We start from the raw sequence: 19,055 nt of genomic DNA on the forward strand, positions 1-19,055 counted from the left end.
CCAAAATTAATATGCAGTGAAAATGTACATGTACAGCTTTTTAGTGTTTGATTGAAGCCTAAGTCCTACCAGAACGGCTGCTGATGTGCATGTTTCATCCTGGTACCTGATTATAGGGTCAAACTTTGCACCTTCTGTGTCTGAGAATTGCTTTTTTCTTAATCTCACATGATTACCCTTTGCCACATGGTTGCGGCCATTAATCCCTCCTCCTATAGTGACTGACAATAATTCCTGCACTTTGTCCTAGAGAGACCGCAACCATTCATCACTCTGTCACCTCTCACAAGGGACTCACTGGTGTCCATTTATCCAAAGGAAAAAAGTCTGAATCTGTACTGTAGACACATCCTATAGCTTCCATGATTTTGTCTGCTAAACTGATTAGACAGCAAACAACACAAGACACCACTCCACAGTGATAGAAATCTGTTAATTGAGATATGTTAAATGGTGCAAGACAACTTAATGGTTAATGATTAATGGTATTTAAAATATCCATAAAACTATTAGAGGAAAAAACAAGAAGAAAGTGAAGCTAACATTATGGCAGAGTTGTGGTGGTTGTTACCGGTTGCTTGATGTTTTTTAGCTCACAGGAGGCTGATACTATCAGGTAGCTGTGTCTTTTTCTCTCTCATCTCTCTCTCTCTCTCTCTCTCTTTCTCTCGCCCTCTCTCGCCCTCCGCCTTCCTCGCTCACATTCGCTCTCTGCCACCTGCACACACTCCCATACGCACACATCCATGACATAAAAAGACTGCTTTCTGATGAATAAATTTGTATATTTTAGAACCTATCCCCGTTTCAGCAAGTATTCTCCAGAGGCCCTGCCTTCTTCTCTCCTGAGTTCCCCTGCAACCCAGTGGAGTCATTAGTCTGCTTGCTGTGTTGAACTCTTTAATCATCTGTGTGTTACATAAAAAGAGGACTATTCCTCAGTGACATACAACGGCATGCTCAGCTTGGTTGGGGCTTGCTTTGATGTGTATAGGCTGTTGTGTTGTGTCTGCACTATAGGCGTCTTCAGGCTCAGTTTTTCCATTTCTCTGTGGAGGTGAGATAAGATGTCAGTCTTCCTCTTGTTGCAGTAAAGAAGTGACTGCGAGTGTATAGTTTGCTACTAAATAGGAGTGTCAGGCCTTTGTAGATATACATTCTACCACTATGTAGCGTAGGGTTTGCTCCTGTGCCTATGGTGCCTGGACTGTTTTTCCTGTGTGATATTGAACTACTTACATGGTTCGGATTTCCCGAAACCCCTCATTATTAATTCACATATTTACAACGGTTAATCTTAATTTTCTGAAAAAATTCTAAAAAAAATGTCACTTTTGAAGTCATAACCACAAAATCTTTACAATTCTTTGTGTACATTTATTGAAAACTGAATGTACACGCTCTCACACACCAATGTGCGCGTATATGTACACTGCATCAGTGTTCCACAGGGACTGAGGCAGGCGCCTGCTGCCATGGTATCAAGTTGCAGGTCTGTCAGACACAATGGTGAGGAGTTGCCCCGCGGCTCGGCCTGAGAGGGCAGAACAATGGAGCTGCAGTGCAGGCGGAGCAGCAGAGGGCACGACGAGCCGATCTGTCAGCCTGGTAGAGTTGCAGGGGCTACTCCGGCCCCCAGACCCTCTCCTCGCACATACAATGGAGGGTGGGAGGTCAAGAGCATGAGGAAATGGAGGGGAATTCCCAGCATGCTATAATAAAATGGAGTCCTCTATTTTGGTGACTGAAGGAATAGGACACAGTCAGGCTACACCCAGAATACATCATAACTTTCAACGATTACAGTGAAGTCATTTCAGTGGGTCAGTATGCAGCTGGGGATAATCAATTTATGGGTCAGTGGTTCGCTCTCTTGGAGCACTGCTCATTACTTTTGCATAAAAGTAAATGGCTTGTCTGTCTGACAGTTGAACTTGTACCATGGGACCATTCCCATGCTCTCTTCATGGTTATCAGAACTTGTTACTGTAAAATCTGGTTATAAATGAGAGAAAAAAAAATGCTTTCAATACAAGTCACTTTCTGAATTTTATCCTAATAACGTGAAGGAATTTGTGGCGCACATCTAAATGGGCAGTTCAATATGTTGAAAAATAAAAATGAATCTCATCAAGCCATGACATCCAATAAAGCTGAGTGTGTCTGATCTCTTACACCACTTATGGGAAGCATATCACTTAAGACCAATTCTTCATACAGCACAGCCATAATATCCCCATCCTTGCCTTTTATCTATCAAGCACATGTACACTGTCCCAATCTGTTTAGGGGGACTAGGCGTTTAGTCAGGGCTGTGTACAAACGGAGGTCCTGAAGACTGCTGCCCTCAGAGTGGTGACTAAGGGAGGCTAGTGAAAGCCAGATTTTGTTAAAGCTCTTAATAAGGCACAGTGTGATATATAAGCCCGCAGGCGGCAAAGCTCTGTGTGCAAACACTTCAACTACTCCTGTGATAGGGCAATCTGTGTATGGAACAGCGTATGGCCTAACAACTCTGTTATTTCACACGCGACCCTATTTGGCCTCCCTGATATCCTTAATTTGGTAGCTGAATTTGATATAGTGCTGCAAATATTTGCTTAGGCACACATTAACTCTGTTTGCCTGGTATGTTACAACAAACAAACCGCAATGGTGTACTGAATGTAATAAATGTTTAACAGTGCATGCAATTATATACTTCACATCTCTAGCCCTCCACACTGAAAGCACGCTTTGTGGACCTGAGCTCTATTTTGACAGGTCGTTATTCCCCTTCCTGGCCACCTAGGGTTACATTCAGAAATGAACTGTTTATGAGATGCCTAGGGTAGATGGCAAATTTGAGCCCATATTTCAGTGTGAAGAAAATATAGGTTTTGATGTGAAAATTTCACAGTGTCAGGGAGCAGAGAATGCATTAAAATGCACAGAGAAAACAGGTACGCGGTTAATGCAGATCTTTGATGCTTCAGATAGAGTATGTACCACATAGGCTGCTTCATGCTTTGTCTGTTGTCCTCTTTTCTGAGTATTTGTTTTTTAGGACCCAAATTTTAAGTCACAGCCTCACAAATGGACTCCAACTTTCATTCTGGCTTTTGTGCCTTTACTATCATTTGTGCTCTTTCATTTTCCCTCGCCTTTACTATACAAAGTGGGAAATGGCATTCAGGTTAAGGCCCATTTTCTATTATACATTCACGCTTTTTATCTTCTCTGTGTCGTGGATTTTTTTCACCTCTCTGGATTTTTAGAAAAGCTCTTTTCTCCTCGCCACAGTCTTGCCTATTATTCCTATTATGTCCATGAAAACACTGCAATAACTTACATAAGGGAGTTTTTTGTGTCAGACAAGGGCTTGATAGACCTTTGCTAGAAGACATCAGACTGAAAGTGGGGAAACTATCTTGCAGCATATTACATCTCACTTCCAACTACTCACACTTCCAGTTGTTTGTTCAGAGGAGTTGTGCTCTCAACTTTTGACATCTAGCTCTTGTATGCAAAGTAATGTAATGTCAACAGTGTCTTGAAGTTCAGCCAAATAGAGAATCAACTCATTACCCTTAGAGAAGATCCATAATTTAATACTACTCCTGCTGTGATTAATTACCTCAATTCAAGCTCAGAATGGAGGGAGAAAGTGTGTGAGGAGGAAAAGTGGGGCATCAGCGGTCAGCTGTATTTGGATTATAAGTCAACATGCTTTTAGCTGCGCTGCCTGCTGAATCAGCTGTTTCCTCGTAGGGATAGTGAATGATCTTAATCCTGTATATCCAGGTAACCTTTTCTGAAGGAGGAAGAACATAAGAATAGTGCAGACATTCTAGTCTAGACAAAGACCAGGACATAGGACTCATGTATGAACATACATGAGTTTAGGATGTTAGATTTAATACTTTTTTCTTAAGTGACTGGTAGAGATGAGGGTAAGCAACAGCTGCCATAATGTGAGGAAAAACCAGTAAGGAGTCCTGTTTTAGTGTTGCAATTTTATATCTTTCTCTGTGAGAACACATATATACCCTGCAGTTTCAGGAGGCACAGGCAGTTTCTCTTACTTCTTGATAGTTGTTCTGAAGTAAGCTTTTCTCAGTATGGTGACAGCTTGCAGCACTGGTGTGAGAGGAGGAGAAGACAAAGCACTCTGTACTCCGAGGCTGTGTGTGATTAATGACAGAGGTGTGTGTTGCAGTGGGCACCCTCGGAGCAGCTACAGATCAGTCTTCCTGTAAGACAAATCTGACACTCACCAACCCACCGCCCCACCTGCTACCCCCTCACCACCATCAAACCCTCAGCTCCTCACAGCCAAGTGCACCCAGCACGACATCGCACTCATAAATCATCCTAAACAAAGCATGTTTAATCTGTGACGCGCAGGCCTGACACGCAAATTTATTACCTGTTGTAGGAAAACTGCATGTGCCCCTCTGAGTCAAGCCTCTATTTACCTTTGAGAAACCAGTAAAATACTGGAAAGACAAAGTCTGCAACAAAGAAAGCTCATGATGGCAGCGTCTTTCAGGCTGAATTCAAGAGACAAAGCCTCGCTTTACTCAACCATTCCGCTGCCTTTTCATGGTGGATGACATGCTTGCACGACTTTCTCGACTGCACTTGCCAAAAAGATTTAGGGATTTTTCTCAAGCACATTTGTAAAACATGAATACCAAATTATCTCTTGTGGATTAGACTTGGATTGCTGCTCTATGCCTGGTATGAGTCATAATGCTTAGTGAGAACTGGGCACCTACTACCTACAATTGCGTGATAGGGTAGGTTTTTAAAAATCAACTGTGCAGCCATAGAGCATTTTGGAGGAATGTGCATATAATATTGTTCTCAGGGCTGAAAGGCAGCAGCGCAGATGCAATTCAGAAAATATGAGAGCAAAAGCAAAAGTTAGTATGAGGGAGAATGTTCTCAAATATGGGCCTACTGTACGTTATATTTCATGTCTTTTGTGTGCTGCCTATCAGTTAAAAAGGTCTAATGTAAAAAAAAAAAAAAATTGGATTGGGATGCATTTGGAGCAGAGTGGAGAACACTGTGTCTTCTCTAAATGCTGCCTACAGGTAAACAGTGACAGTAGATCCAGATATCTTTAGCTTTCTTGCTACACAGTCTGACAAACTGAATTACTCTGGCATTAGCTTGATGTGGAATTGCAGCTAAAATGCCAAGGAGAACTGGCTGAAAGGCAGAAATTAGAGTGGTCTCTCCCACACGTTCCCTTTGGCAGACTCTCTTGATCCTGCTCGTCCTCAACATGTCTTTACACTGTAAATGGTGGGAATGAGAAGTGATGGCACCTGCTGACTGGCTTTGGCAATGTCAGAAACTCACACGTACACACACAACAAGGTTTTTGCTTATGATGCAATCATCAAGTCAGAAAATCTGTGAAATTTGCCAATGCTGAAATGCCCTAGTACAAAATGATCGTTATACCTCATAAAACATAAAAGTTTTATCCCCAATAACCCAGAACAGGCATTAAGGCATCATGACTGTTATTTTTTTTTTAATAAGTGCAACCACAGGAATTCACAGCTGGCCCTTATTTTGAAAAAAGGAAAAAATCAGAGAGAGTTTTTTGTTCCATTGATTCAACACAAATATATGTGTGTAGGTATGAGAGTAGCTAATATCACCAGGCAACTTATGACATTGTAAATTATTGGGGTCATTCCAGGTGATTAATTAAATAATACTTGAAATTAGGGACAAAATGAATAATGGTAAGAGCAGTTTCATTCCTGACCTTGTTCAATTTTTAATGAGCTCAGTACAATGGAGACTACATATTATAAATGGAGCTATACGCTCATGTGAATATTGGGGATAATTAAAGAGCTTGTGTTATTATCTGGATCTCTGTACATCTTTAGGAAATAAGGGGCACATCAAGCAAACAAGACAGGATGGATGTTTGGGCTACTCCACCTTGCAGTTGATAAGCATTCAGCAGTGTGATAAACAGAGAAGAATACATTAAGAAACCCAAGAGATGCGTAATCTCCAGAGAGATCATCAGCTCATCATAGGGACCTTTGAATGCTGTCATTCTTTGCCTCAGGAAGACGTTCAACAAAACCTACTGCAGAGTGTCAAAGTTGTACAGAAGCGAGATAAAAAACAAGAGAAAAACATCACAGAGCGCTTGAGAAGTTGTTCTTGTCATTAAACCTGTATAACAAATACACTGAAACTGTCTTGATTTGCAGACGAGCATTTGACTGCAGTTGACCATTACATCTAAATGGACACCTTTCTACTGACCCACAGTTGCTGGAGGCGTCACAGCTCTGTGTTGTCTGCTCCACTTTCCTCAGTGAACTGATATCATGAGGGTTTTCATTTCAAGTGTCATTCCTTCACATTAGCAGTTGTGTGCTATTCTATGCTATTTGGAGCCGACAGGCCCTGGTTACTTTTAATTACAGTGGGTAATGAGAGAAGAGATCCAGACTGTGAGACATGGAGTATTTTTAGATCTTGATCTTGATTATCTAACACATCGCTGTGGTCTCCTCAGATACGACTTTGTTGGAAGACTTTTGCACCATCGATGTGATTAAAATCACTGTAGATGGAGAGTTTTAGCACTTTGAAACCATCAATCAACACTTTTCTTAGTACTTTGCTGTAAAAAAAAAAAAAAAAGAAAACTTCCAGATCTGAATATTTTGTATTTTCAGCTTCAAAAATTTTGACAATTACTTGCACCTTTGTTTCATAAAACCATTTGGTGTTTATGTAAGAAGCTCAAACTGCAGTGTCTATAACAGGTAACTTTACATTTATACATTTATATTATCTCAAAAGTCACTGAAACTGCAGTACGACATTTGTTGTCAGGATTTGTCTCGTGACTGAATGTGTAGTGTGCAGCGAATAGAGGACCTCGGATTGGTGAGGGGTGTTGAGGGCTTTTCAGAAAGGCTGTTTTAATGAGCCTCAGATAATGAAATGTTATTTCAGAGCTTGGTGGTTAGATTGCCGTCTTAGAAAATTGTGTGACTCAGTGATCTGTTTGTGCTTTTCTCATTTACAAAATAAACATCTATTTCTTTCCTCGCTATCGTACTGTAGATCAAACTTGACTTGTATAGCCTAATAAAGCTCGCTGCATGAGACGTGTGTTTTAGGCCCCTTTTTTAATTGGAGAGAAAGAGTGTCTGGGTCTATTTGTGGTCTGGTGCAATGTTGGAAATGCCAGCTGTCGCGCATCAAAGCCCTGCTGGAACAAACCGTTATTTGGCATGTCCCTGCAACTTGTTGAAATGCATCACTTACTTTGTCATACATAAAAAGTTTTCCCCCTTAATTTAAAAATGAGTACTGCACATGGACATTTGATAAACAAAGTTTAAAAAGATTTGTTTTTAATCTACATTAAAAAAATAATGTGCGCTTTAAAGACTTATTTCACTTTAAAACTACAGTGAAGAATAACACACAAACTTAAAAGCATTTTCTCTAAAACTGTTCACCAAGTTGTAGGAAATTATATTGTTGTTTTGCATTTTTGTTTTTGTACATTCTTTCAAGCCTTCTGAGAGAGAAACGAGAAAATCCTCAACACCTTCTGGAGTTATGACTGACAGCTGTGGCTGGTCCAGAGAGCCCTGAGCCAAGCCCCATCACATAACGCATGCCCGACATGTCTATGTCCATCTGGGGTCCTACCCTTCAAACCACTGCCCCCCTTGCTCTCTGCCGGCAGAGAGACCAAGGGACAAGAGGAGGAACAGGGTGTGAAGACGGGCCTCTTAGGGCTCGGAGGGAAGCATCCAAAGCCAGCTGGTCTGGCTTTGAGGTAAATTAATGGGCAGAGTCAAACAAAGGCAGCAGAAAGAAGAGGAAGAGTTGCAGACAGAACGAAAAGAAGAGATCAAGAAAGTCAATACGTGCAGGAGGAGAAGGCTGGAGCAGCAGGTTCTGTGAAGGTGCAACAACAACAAACAGGTGAGGCACAGGTGTCACATGATGGAAATGAGATGCCAATTAATTAATACCAATGCTATGTCAAGATTGATTTGTTTTTTTATTGTGAATCTAATGCAAGATTACATCTTTTGTCTGATTTAGTGTATTTGAAAAATGATCTTCCAACACATACTGTATCATACCTTAGCCTACTGCATCATGTTCAGTTGAAATTTAATGAGCTGATGTAAGTGATGGTTGCATTTTTGCTAGCATCACTGTTTATCGCTGGGAAGATGGGAGGCTTGTATGTCGACACAAAATTGCTGCTAAAGGAGATGCTCAGAGCACTTTGGATCCACACTGTTGTCAGGTGGCATCAGCCTGAACTCAGAAAGAACCACTACACAGCAGAAACTTCACTGATTGAAAACACTCCAAGAAAACAGCTGGGGACTGTTTCTGTCTAATTGTTTTTTGTCATGACTATTGTTTCACACATTCAAGTGCACAGGAAAAAGCAGAATAACACTCGTGCAAGAAGATAATGTTTTGTAAGTCATTGTTTTTATGCTATACCACTTTTAAATAATGAAAATGTTGCTAATATTGTTTCAATTGTGGATACTTTTTATCGACAGGAAAGGTGAATGAATTTTAGAAAGTCTGCTTTATCACTATTCAGATGAATGTAACCGTGCATGTGGCGCTGGGGCTATGACATCAGTTCAAAGTGACCTTACCTGGTGGAGCTGGTGTCCAGTACGGCACCTCTACCATAAAAGCATCTCCAGGTGCCATGGAATACAATCTGAGAACAATAACAAATAACATTCAGAAGCTCCCCAACAGTTAAATAAAGGTAGTGCACTGCCCTGCAATGTATCACTCTTATGGTGCAATATAAATGGCCGGGTTGCGTGAGAAGGAGATGGGAGTGCTATAAATCAAGCATCTCTGTGGCTACCATGAGAACAATAACAGTGCCCTTTTGGTGTAGTATTTAGTATGCAAGTTTTTTTTTCCTTTCACTTTGAATGGACATGTTGCATACATTTTTTTTTTTCATATAATGTCTAGTTAGCTGCAAATGGCACTGATTATAATGGAGTTTTTACAGAAAAGCAAAAGTGGACCAAGGCTCAGCAAACTGCAGGAAGAGCCAACTCACATCGCCTCATGTGGCCAAAAGAATGGCCTCATTTAACCTGACCCAGTGCATGGCCAGAAGCCAAGAGCAGGATGATGCAAACAAGTTTAACTAAATTTAATAAACTTCAAGCAATTGTCTTTTAAATTCCACCATTATTGCAGTTTGTTGTTATAGATTGTGATATAAGACGAATGTAACTATTGTGACTTTAACTTATTAAAGTGTGGATTTCAATGCAGGAACTGTTTTGTATGGGAATTAAAAGTCATTAAGGACAGTTGTAACTTCTTGGCCTAGAGCCCTGAGCAACCAGGAGGGCTGAGGAACACTAGACATGACCTTTTCCTGCGGGACTGGGACTAACTGGTAAAAAAGGTAGTGCAATACACTACGGACCAGACTGTACTAGACTAATACAAATGAGCTGCATACAGCAGCAGCCATACTTTGTGAAAACCCTTCTCCTTCATTAGCAGGCATGCAGTGCAATCAAACAGGATGTCATTAGGAGAGGATGCCTAAATAATCACGCATTGTTTCACTGTTCAACCGGGGCAATGGTGCTACTGCATCACTGATTCTGTATGCAGAGATATCACATTGCTGCTATTTCTAAAACTCAGAAAAGAAACCTTGACATGGTCAAACTTCTGTAATGTGTCTATGAGGTCCTGTGACCTCAATGATGAAGTCATATGATACAGAGGGAGTCATTCAAAAGCAACATGACATGCCTTTGCTTCCAGATAATGAGTGGCCTAATGTGTGGAACTTTGTGCAACTTATACAGCAACTTTGAGCAACTACTCTGGGTCCACTCTGTAATAAGTAGTAATGGATATACCAATACCACAATGTAAAAATACTTCACATATAAAAGTCCTGCATTCAGAATTTTACTTAAGTAATGCTAAATTTTTATGTATACAAATTAATAGTACTCATTATGGTGACTAGACAGCCCCTGTCAGTGATACATTTTATAATTTTATTACATAATTACATTAATAGTGATGTATCAATGTGTAAGCAGAATTTTGATGTTGTAGCTGCTCAACGTTGAGATTTTTTTTTTTTTTTTTTTATAAAATCCTAAACTGCAGTTACAACAGCTGTCAGATAACTGTAGTGGACTAAAAAATATTTCCTGCATAAATTTTCTGCATAAAGCAGCAGGTGATGGAGAATACTCCAGTAATTTATGTACTTTCAAGCCCTATATGTAAAAACAGACATCCCTGTTAACTTGAGAACAGCTTTAAACTGCTGAATGTCTTCATGCTTTTTCCATGTGCCTCTGTAGTTACTGTAGTACCCTGTCTAAACCTGGTCACACGCTCTTCCCATCCATATTAAATACATAATTGCAGCGGTAAACGATCACCGTGCTCTATTTTTCTATCGCACCTGCCTCCAACATGCCAGTAAACACAGTCCGGCGGGGCCAGCCACCACACCTCCTCTGATCCTGCACATACACGTGACAAGCTCGTATGTGAGTCGGACACGGTCCCGCCTTCCTACTCTGATTGGCTGCTCAACAGACGCTGCAGATTTTCATTGGCTGAAGGAGGTGTCCTTCAAACCGAATTCCATTGCTGTTGTCTTAGCGATATGACGTCAAATGCATCTAATGTGATGAGGCTGAGCCGAGCAATTTGAGAAAGTAGTTGTCCAAATCTAAAGTCAGTCTCGAAGAAAACAGATTGCGGGCTATTGCAAAATTATCGCAGGCTTTGCTTTAGATAGTGGTGCCTTATTGTGGTTTCGCTTTGCCAGTGAGTTCCGTCAAAGTTTCCATGAGTTTTGCTTGTTTTACAGTGTAACTGACTCTAGTTTTGGGACAGAGTTGTTATTACAGTGAATATGACTCGAATCAAATGACAGGAATTCGTTAAAAAGCTATGTACACATATGTGACAGTAACAATCAACAAAGAACATGTTGTCTTTTGTAAGAAACCCAACACATATCAGATTTTCCTTTTTTTGGGGGGTGGTATTTAACTCTTGGGAGTAAACACAGATATTTCCAACTTGTCCCAGTGTTTTGACTGTGTGTGTGTGTGTGTGTGAGAGAGAGAGAGAGAGAGAGAGAGAGAGAGAGAGAGAGAGTGAGTGAGTGAGAGAGAGAGAGAGAGAGAGAGAGAGAGAGAGAGAGAGAGAGAGAGGCAGTTCGTCAGATAAGGGGAGGAGTCTCTCACTGACAAGAGGAAGACTGGCTTTTCTGAGTTTGTCAGCTCCCCCTAAAATAGCAGTCAGCGTGTAAATGTGAACCGAAATTACGTTTATCCACTGGAGCCACCGATATAGAGTGTCTATATACAGCGACTGACTTGGGAGTAAAGGTGAGTAACGGAAATAGAAACAATGTTGCGTTGAGTGTGGCAGCGGTACCGGAGCTACAGTGAGTTAGAGTGGAAAAGCGCAAGAGGGAGATGTAGAGTGGATTTGGGAACCGGAGACATTAATCTATTTACCTGTCTTCTCCCGGGGTAAAATGCACAGTGCGAGATAGAGACCGTAAAAGCCGCGTCGTGTCACTAATCACGTTTGTCACGTTGAATTATCAGCCAGGTTTTGGTGCCGTGAAAACGTCCAGCTGTCTGTTTAAAGGGTGCAGTCAGACGCGCGCGCTGTTGATATCAGTCAAACGCGAGAAACTTTTCTTGGATTCATCATAAACAGCGGGCTGATACGCCGGTAACACGCCTTACTGCTGCTCGCTCGAGATGTTCCACTCGTGAATTGTGTCGTTAAAACTCCCTGGGAATCGAAAGTGTGAATTGTTGAACTGTACTTTGTAAAACAGGCGCATCGTTTGGGCAAAAATAGTAATCAATGTGTATGTAATAACACTGTTGAGCCGTCACAACAACAGCAGGCTACAGTTCACACACGCACACACACACTGACAATGTCGCTGCTATAGAAGTTGAGGTCGGATATTGGGTTTAACATCAAGTTGTGTGTTTGCACTCTATACCACTTCTCAAAAACGTGCCATCCGCTCCAACTTGTTTGAATTTAACATAAATAATGATTCGTAAGTGTATTTTGAGTTTTGAACAATAATCGCCAAAGGCAGCTGCCAGTTTTAATAACTGCTTGGCGTTTTCGGTGTTGAGATCTAGATGGTGCTGGTCAGCCCGTGTACTGTGGCATCATTACACTTGCTCATAGCCATGCATGTTGTTACCACTGTTGTCTGTATATCTACAACAGTCTCTAATCAGTTTAACAAGGGGAGACGCCAAACTTAAAACCTAAACCATGACAACATGTTACACAGGTGCATATGTCTGATAGCGTGTTTCCTGAATACAAAGTAAACAACCCAGTCAATAATTTAAAAGAGATCATGGGGGTTAATGACTGGTTAAAGCTGAAATAAGCTCAGCTGAAATGTGCCCAACCAAGCGAAGTAAGGCGAGATGTTTTAGAGATCTTTGTGTTGATAGACTTCTCACTGCTTAAGAAAATCACCTTAAGATCCAGGTTCTTTTTTTGAAGTGACAGGCAATGTGACAGTGCTCAGTGCAAGTTACGTAGTCATTTTGGTTACTGAGCCTGTGAGAGTGAATCGTTGCTGTGCGGTGGTTCTTTGAATCTCGCTGTCTCTTGTGACCTTAACCCCTGGCCACAGTGAGCAATGGCCAACAGTAACCTGACCTTCTCAAATGTTTCTAGTGTATGCCTGCTCCCTACATGTCTCATTTATATTGTGTAGAAGGAGCAGTTGTAAAAGAAAATACCGCAAAGTAAATATTGGTATGAATTTAGTCTTTGGTTGAAAAATGTTTTGGTTGTCTGACGGCTTGCAACTCGTAAAGTGTTTTTTTTTTTTGTGTTGCTGTATGCATAAAATGAAGCAAATTTAAACTAGGATGAGCATCCTTGAAAGCTGTGTATTCTGTGGATTGTTTAGTTTTGTATATTTAAAAATGATCACTTTGCTTTAACCCCAGCAATAAATAGCAATAAATATTTTACTACTTTCCGTATACACTTCAGTTATCTGGTTGAACCAATGACAGATTTTATGGTTACAGTAATTCTTCAGGGACACGAGTTGTTGCAGCAGTATCAAAGCATACTTGTATTTTTCACTGTCCATTTTATGTTACTGCTGTTCTGACGGCATGTACATTACCATACCAGCTGGTTGCCAGTGATTTCTAAAGCAAAGCATAAAGCACCCTCCAATCTGCAGTCATTAGCTCCTGTGCTGCCCCAGGCCTCGTTGGTAATGGGCCTTGTTGCTCATGATCCACGTCACGTGAGCTCTTATGTCTAATATGTGGATGAGGGATTCTTTCAACGCTGCTGAAATGAATATCATTTTAACAATTTATGTTGTATATTAGTCAAAGGAATGAATATGATGACTGTGGAGGCACAGAGAGAACCTCAGAGAGCCCAAATGCTCTACCTTTTCCATTACACAAACGCAAAGGGAGAGGGGTTTGATAATATGACTATTAGATTTTACCCTGTATCATTTAATCAAGGACAGGATGATGCAGTAATGCCAGATAAATGGATAATATTCCACAATGACTACCACTGTTTATTAAATGTTTTAGCCTTGTTGCATGTTATGTTTGTGTGCCCCTGCATGTCTCTGTAAATGTGGGTAAGTGCGTGTTAGCGTCTTAGCACAAGTTCTGAGTGGAAAGGCAGAAATGAGAGGTGGTGACGGTGTGAGGAGCGGGCAGCTGCAGCATCTTTTACTGCACTCCTCATCCCACTTCAATATCAGTGTCTCAGCTTCTCCTTCCAGGAGAAATGTGGAGTGTGTGGGCGAGTCGGATCTGCAATTAACGCTGGTTGTCAGAAAGAGAATGCTGGCGTTTACACGATGCCTCTGAATCACTGAGTGAAAGTCTTTCTCCTCCACTCTCCTCCTCCCAGGACATTTTTCCAAGGAGGACAAAACACCAGAAAGCTGAAAGCCAAGGATGTATTGAATGAAAAATAAGAGCTAGAAGCTGAACATTCTTGGTCCAATAAAGGGGATAGTGTTTCTTTGATTGTTTGGTAAGCTGAGATATTTTTTTTGTTTGTTTTTTTATAGCCTGCTGAAAATTTAGCTTTAACATTGCGGCAATTATGAATATTCTAATTGTTTAGCAATTGTTTTTTTTTTGACATAATTGTAAAATTACTCAAAAAACAAAAAAGAAACAAACAAAAAAAAAAAATCAAAATGTCGGTGGCATGATAAAATTCAGTGTCACAGTGTGAGTATTCAGCTTTCTCTTTGGCCAACAAAGGCATCTCAGTAACATGATTCATTGTTTATTGGAGCATCAATATGGAGATTCCAGCATTCTCCTGTGAGACCTGGAGGTTGGATGCAGAATCTTGAGCCTGGCAGATAATGTTTTAGACCACAGTTAGCTGTAGACTGTCCCCTGTAGACTAAAGAGAAAAGTCTTGTGCTGTTTTTTTTTTTTTTTTTTGGCAAACAAATATTCACATTAATGAGAATATATTGTTTGATTATTTCTGTTGTTGTGCAGCAAGCCAATAATCGTGCCTAAACTATAAACTAAAAGCAGAAACGCTTAGTTCGATTTCAAGTTTGAGACTGTTTTTAATTTTTTTGTTTGTTCTTCTGCATGTGGTTAGTGGTAAATAGGTCACTTGTACCTGCTAATATGCTATGGTTAGCGTTGGTACCTCACTGCAAGGAAATCCTTGGTTCAGACCCCACCCCACCCCCTTTCTGTGTGGCAATTGCGCATGCTTCTCATATTAGACAGGATGTTCCTTTGGTGTTATTGTGAGCCATTGGTCTGGGGATGAACAAGCACAGGGTGTCAGACAACATTAACTTGCTAAATGCTACTTTCTGTTTTACTTAGACTAGTTGGGTCAAAGTTAAAGGAATTTTCTTTACAACATTACAACACTGAGTATACTGAAATTTAATTTTCACATATCATAAAGTCAATTGTCAAATCATGCTAAGAGTAGTACTTGTCTTAAAAAGTGCTTTTAAAACTTTTCTAATACTTAGAATTAATAAATACCATTACAGCATATTGCTCCTTGATTAAATAACTACATTTCACTTGCAGTCAGAAACTCTGTTGAGAATCTCCAGTATTGTTTAGGCCCTCTAATTGCTTGCTGTAAGCTCAGAGGGTGAATGTATTACTCGCTGAGGCACCGTTTGTATAGCAAGACAGCTAGCACTGACCTTTCAACTGTCCTGCCCTTGACTGAGACCTATGGTGGTAAGCCACCCTGTTTGGCTCACTCAGCACATGTGCTGCTGAGCAGGACAGAGCAGCTTAAGGCCGCACTGTCTTTTCCTGTCTCCCCTGCTCTTCCAAACAAGGCCTGACTAGAGGTCTACTCACCTCTTCAACCCAGACCACACAGGAGAATCAGCAGGAAGATCCTCAAGCAAAGCCACACACTAAATCTGCTGTTAATCTTTTTTTTGACACTATGATTCTGGTCTGTGTCTCACTACACATACAACTGGTCTCTGACTGCCACTTTGAATACAAACAAACAAATCTATACAGGTGTTATACAGCCACTGTCACCACATTCGTATCTCCTCTTAAAAAGGACCCCATAGGTCTTCTTTGCAAGCAGCATATCAGGACCCATAGTTCTGTTTAATTGTTAGATGAGTCTGTGTTAGGAGGAGTCTGGGGTAGATAGATAGGTCAACAAGACACAGGACATCACTGCGTGACGATGAAGGTCCTCTAACCTTACATATTTTACCCAAACCACAACCTTACCCTGAAACTAACCAAGTAATTTTTTTTTAGTAATTTTGGAAAGAAACAGTTTAACCACACTATCGCCGTCAGTGACTGTTCAATACACTTAACTGCAACGAAGGTCCAGTATGCCTGCTGTGCTATAGCAGATAGAGCAGAATAGTAGCACATGCACATTGTGTGGTTTGGGATGGTAGAGTGTGGACGCATGCGGTGGAGCAAAGGTGATAACTTTGAGAAGTCAAGTCATTTAGCACCTTTCTAAGAGGCCACCTCCACCTTCTTTGGCTTTCTGAAGTGCACAGAAACCACAGAATCACACTGTGCATCATCTCAAAAGTGAGTAGGCCACGTTTAGAAGACGAATAACCCAAACATGCGTGTCCTGTGGTTTAGTTAGTCGTTTTTAGCTTATTTTCTTATTGTTGTTTACATAAAACAGACAGCAACAGCGAGTGACTATGCTGCTACACAATACTATGGCAATATTATTAAGTTGAATCACGTGTAAAGCAAAACTGATCGTTGAAAAGGAAGTTAAGAAAGACATCTCTTTGCTGAGTTGCATTTTAACTGAATTTTAATGAGACATACATAAATCAAAGGAATATATTATAATCTAATTTACTAGATCAAAAGATCTCCCATGATTGCTAATATACCCCACTGTATTGAATTCCTGATGCTGTACTGTAGATCTTTCTCTCTCACTGGAGATTTAACTTCTCCGGCTTTGTGTAGAGTTCATTAAGTAGAAGCATCACGAGCAGACAAACAATTGAATTGTGTGCAAAGTAAACTTTCTTCAAAGTCTGGTAAGCTCTGTGTGATGAGGCTGTTTACTATGTTGTTACTGAGTGCTAAAATAAGCAATTTGAAACATCACTTACAACCTTTATCACCATTTAATCTAGGCTCCCATTATGTTGCCCAAGATAGTAAGAAGTAGAGTCACTGGGGAAATGTTTGTCAATGACTGGTGTAGTAAATACAGCTGTGAGACATAGGTGTCACAGCTCCTACAGTGACCCCATTGACTAAAAGTCCAGTAGCTGCTGGAAGGAAGAGTTTGGATCTGCTGCAGCTGGGCAAGCCCTGTGGCCCCCCGAGCTGCAGGAAGGAGGCCTGGCTTGTGATATCCTTGTTTTTCTGTCTGTCTGAGAAGCACTGTGAATCAGGACAGCTTGGGGGTGGGGGGTGGGGTGGGGGGGGGGGGGGGGGGGGTTATGATTCCTCCCATTATTGTGTAGCACACATCAGCCATATGAACAGGGAAGGGAAGTGACCCAGCCCCCCTCTACTCTCTGGAAGCTGCTTCAGTCCACCGCAGGGCTCTGACTTGCAGTTCAAAGTTGTCTTCCTTTCTGCTGTTAGGGCTGTGCTCTAGCAGCATGAAGACTGCAACGCAGTAAGCATGTTCTTTTTTTCTAGAGCATGAGTTTCTAAACTGTTGTACGTTGTACGAATGAGATACATTCGAGTTGTGTTTTATTTTGTGTGTGCAGATTCTGGACAATGAGAATGTCTTTTTTGACCTTGCCCACTTTAGGTTAAGTATAAGCCTAGTCAAGTATGATTTTTACAAGCCATATTAAAGGGTAAACATTACTCCTATATACTCCTTAAGTGGACACAATTTCAAAATCTCTGTACTCAGGCATATTTGTCAGTATTGCTTTTTTTAAATTCAGTCAAAACTAGTCTTTTTGAATGAAGTCCATCCACAAACTATTGTCATTGCATCTCCAGTCCCTAGATCCCAGCTCTCTATGGTGTGACTGGGATTGAGAGCGAGGTGTTGAGTCTGCCCGCTGTTTGTGCGTCTGCCCGTCTGTCCTCTCCCCTTCTCCCAGTCCACTTTCCATCTGTGTGCTGTGGGCTGCAAATCTAGGTGAAAATGGTGTCATTTTTTCTCCAGTGACTTGTTGCCAGCCTGTATTCATGTCAGACTGTGTTGTTCTTGATTTTGTTTCCCTCCTCCCCTCAACCTCTGTTGCCGGTCCAACTGCCAGGGGTGTTCAGAAAGTATATGGGGGTTGGGGAGAGCAGGGGGGGTTGCATCCATCATCAGCCGTTGGCCCTGGGACTCAGGACCAGAGGCTATCAGCAAACAGTTTGGCTGAAAAGATTCCTGGAGAGGTGAGCAGCAGCAGGGCCTGTGAGGGTCTCTCTCTCTTTCTTTCTTTCTTTCTTTCTTTCTTTCTTTCTCTCTCTCTGTCTGTCTCCCTCTCTCTCTATCACAGTGTTTGCACACAGTGTTCATGTGACAGCTAGCACACATCATCTGATTTGGGAGAAACTGTGGGCTGTAACTGCAGAAATGCCCCTTGTTCAGTGAATGCCGTTCATTGATGTCAATAGACATTCAAACTGAGACAGAAAAAGATGATCCCCTCATCTTTCAGTTTGAAGTCAGTTTACCAGCTTGTGCCAGTAATAAAGGAATGATCTGCCTTGCACATTTTTGGTCACATCTGTCCTGTGGAAACAGGACAGATGTATTTACTGTTAAGATGCATCACACACAAAAGCAGTTTCAGAACGTGCACTGATTATTCAAAATGAGAGCTCTCTCCCAGTGTTTTACAGAAACCTGATGACATCAAACCCCATGACAAACTTTTTACAGACTCAGGTATTTTACATTTTCCTGCCACTTCCAGCCTCTATGTGTCACACCGTTATCAGAAATGTGTGAGCAGTTGCTTTATTTGAAATGTTTACATGAAATGAAATGTGTGAATCACAGAGCCTGCAAGACATCATTAAAAGACTAATTGTATAACATAAAATTGTAAGAAAAAAAATCAATGCTACTTTAGCTAGCTCCTTTCACTGTTGTTATGACTCATGGCCATCCTCACTGCTCAGATTGCATAAACCTTTTATGTAATGGAACACTGTGGGAAAGAGGCATCGAGTGGAAGATAAAAATGGGAAGAGAAAATCAAATATTTATTCTGAGCTTTTTAATTTTTTTTTTTCCATTAAAAGCAGACATTCTCTGAAGCCAGACAGTAACTTAAATCCTAAACAATATGGACTACATGTATGTGTGGCAAAAACTGTTGTTTTTTTGCTCACTATTTATTTAGTGAAATCTGCCTGCTGATCATCAAACACTGGGAGAGAACTGAATATCTGGAATCTCAGTGTTTAATCTGGATCCTCAGTGTTTCCAAAGATGTGTTGAGATCGGGTAAATGCACTACTGCT

The 19,055-nt window shown here is 41.0% G+C and overlaps 1 protein-coding gene across 14 annotated transcripts in view; it reads left to right on the forward strand.

The window, feature by feature from the left end:
• Positions 1–7,726: 7,726 nt before the first annotated feature.
• mef2aa (myocyte enhancer factor 2aa) overlaps positions 7,727–19,055 on the forward strand; it is a 58,234-nt gene continuing 46,905 nt past the window's right edge. For 5 of the 14 annotated variants that reach the window (XM_041038918.1, XM_041038920.1, XM_041038908.1 and 2 more), the window contains exon 1: positions 7,729–7,977. The gene's annotated coding sequence lies outside the window, so the exon portion shown is untranslated. Of the gene's footprint in view, positions 7,978–11,293; positions 11,439–19,055 lie in introns of those variants that run through there. The other 9 variants (XM_041038916.1, XM_041038917.1, XM_041038921.1 and 6 more) reach the window with 5 other exon arrangements.

Source organism: Toxotes jaculatrix, chromosome 5 (assembly GCF_017976425.1).
Source record: "Toxotes jaculatrix isolate fToxJac2 chromosome 5, fToxJac2.pri, whole genome shotgun sequence".
Lineage (NCBI taxonomy): Eukaryota > Metazoa > Chordata > Actinopteri > Toxotidae > Toxotes > Toxotes jaculatrix.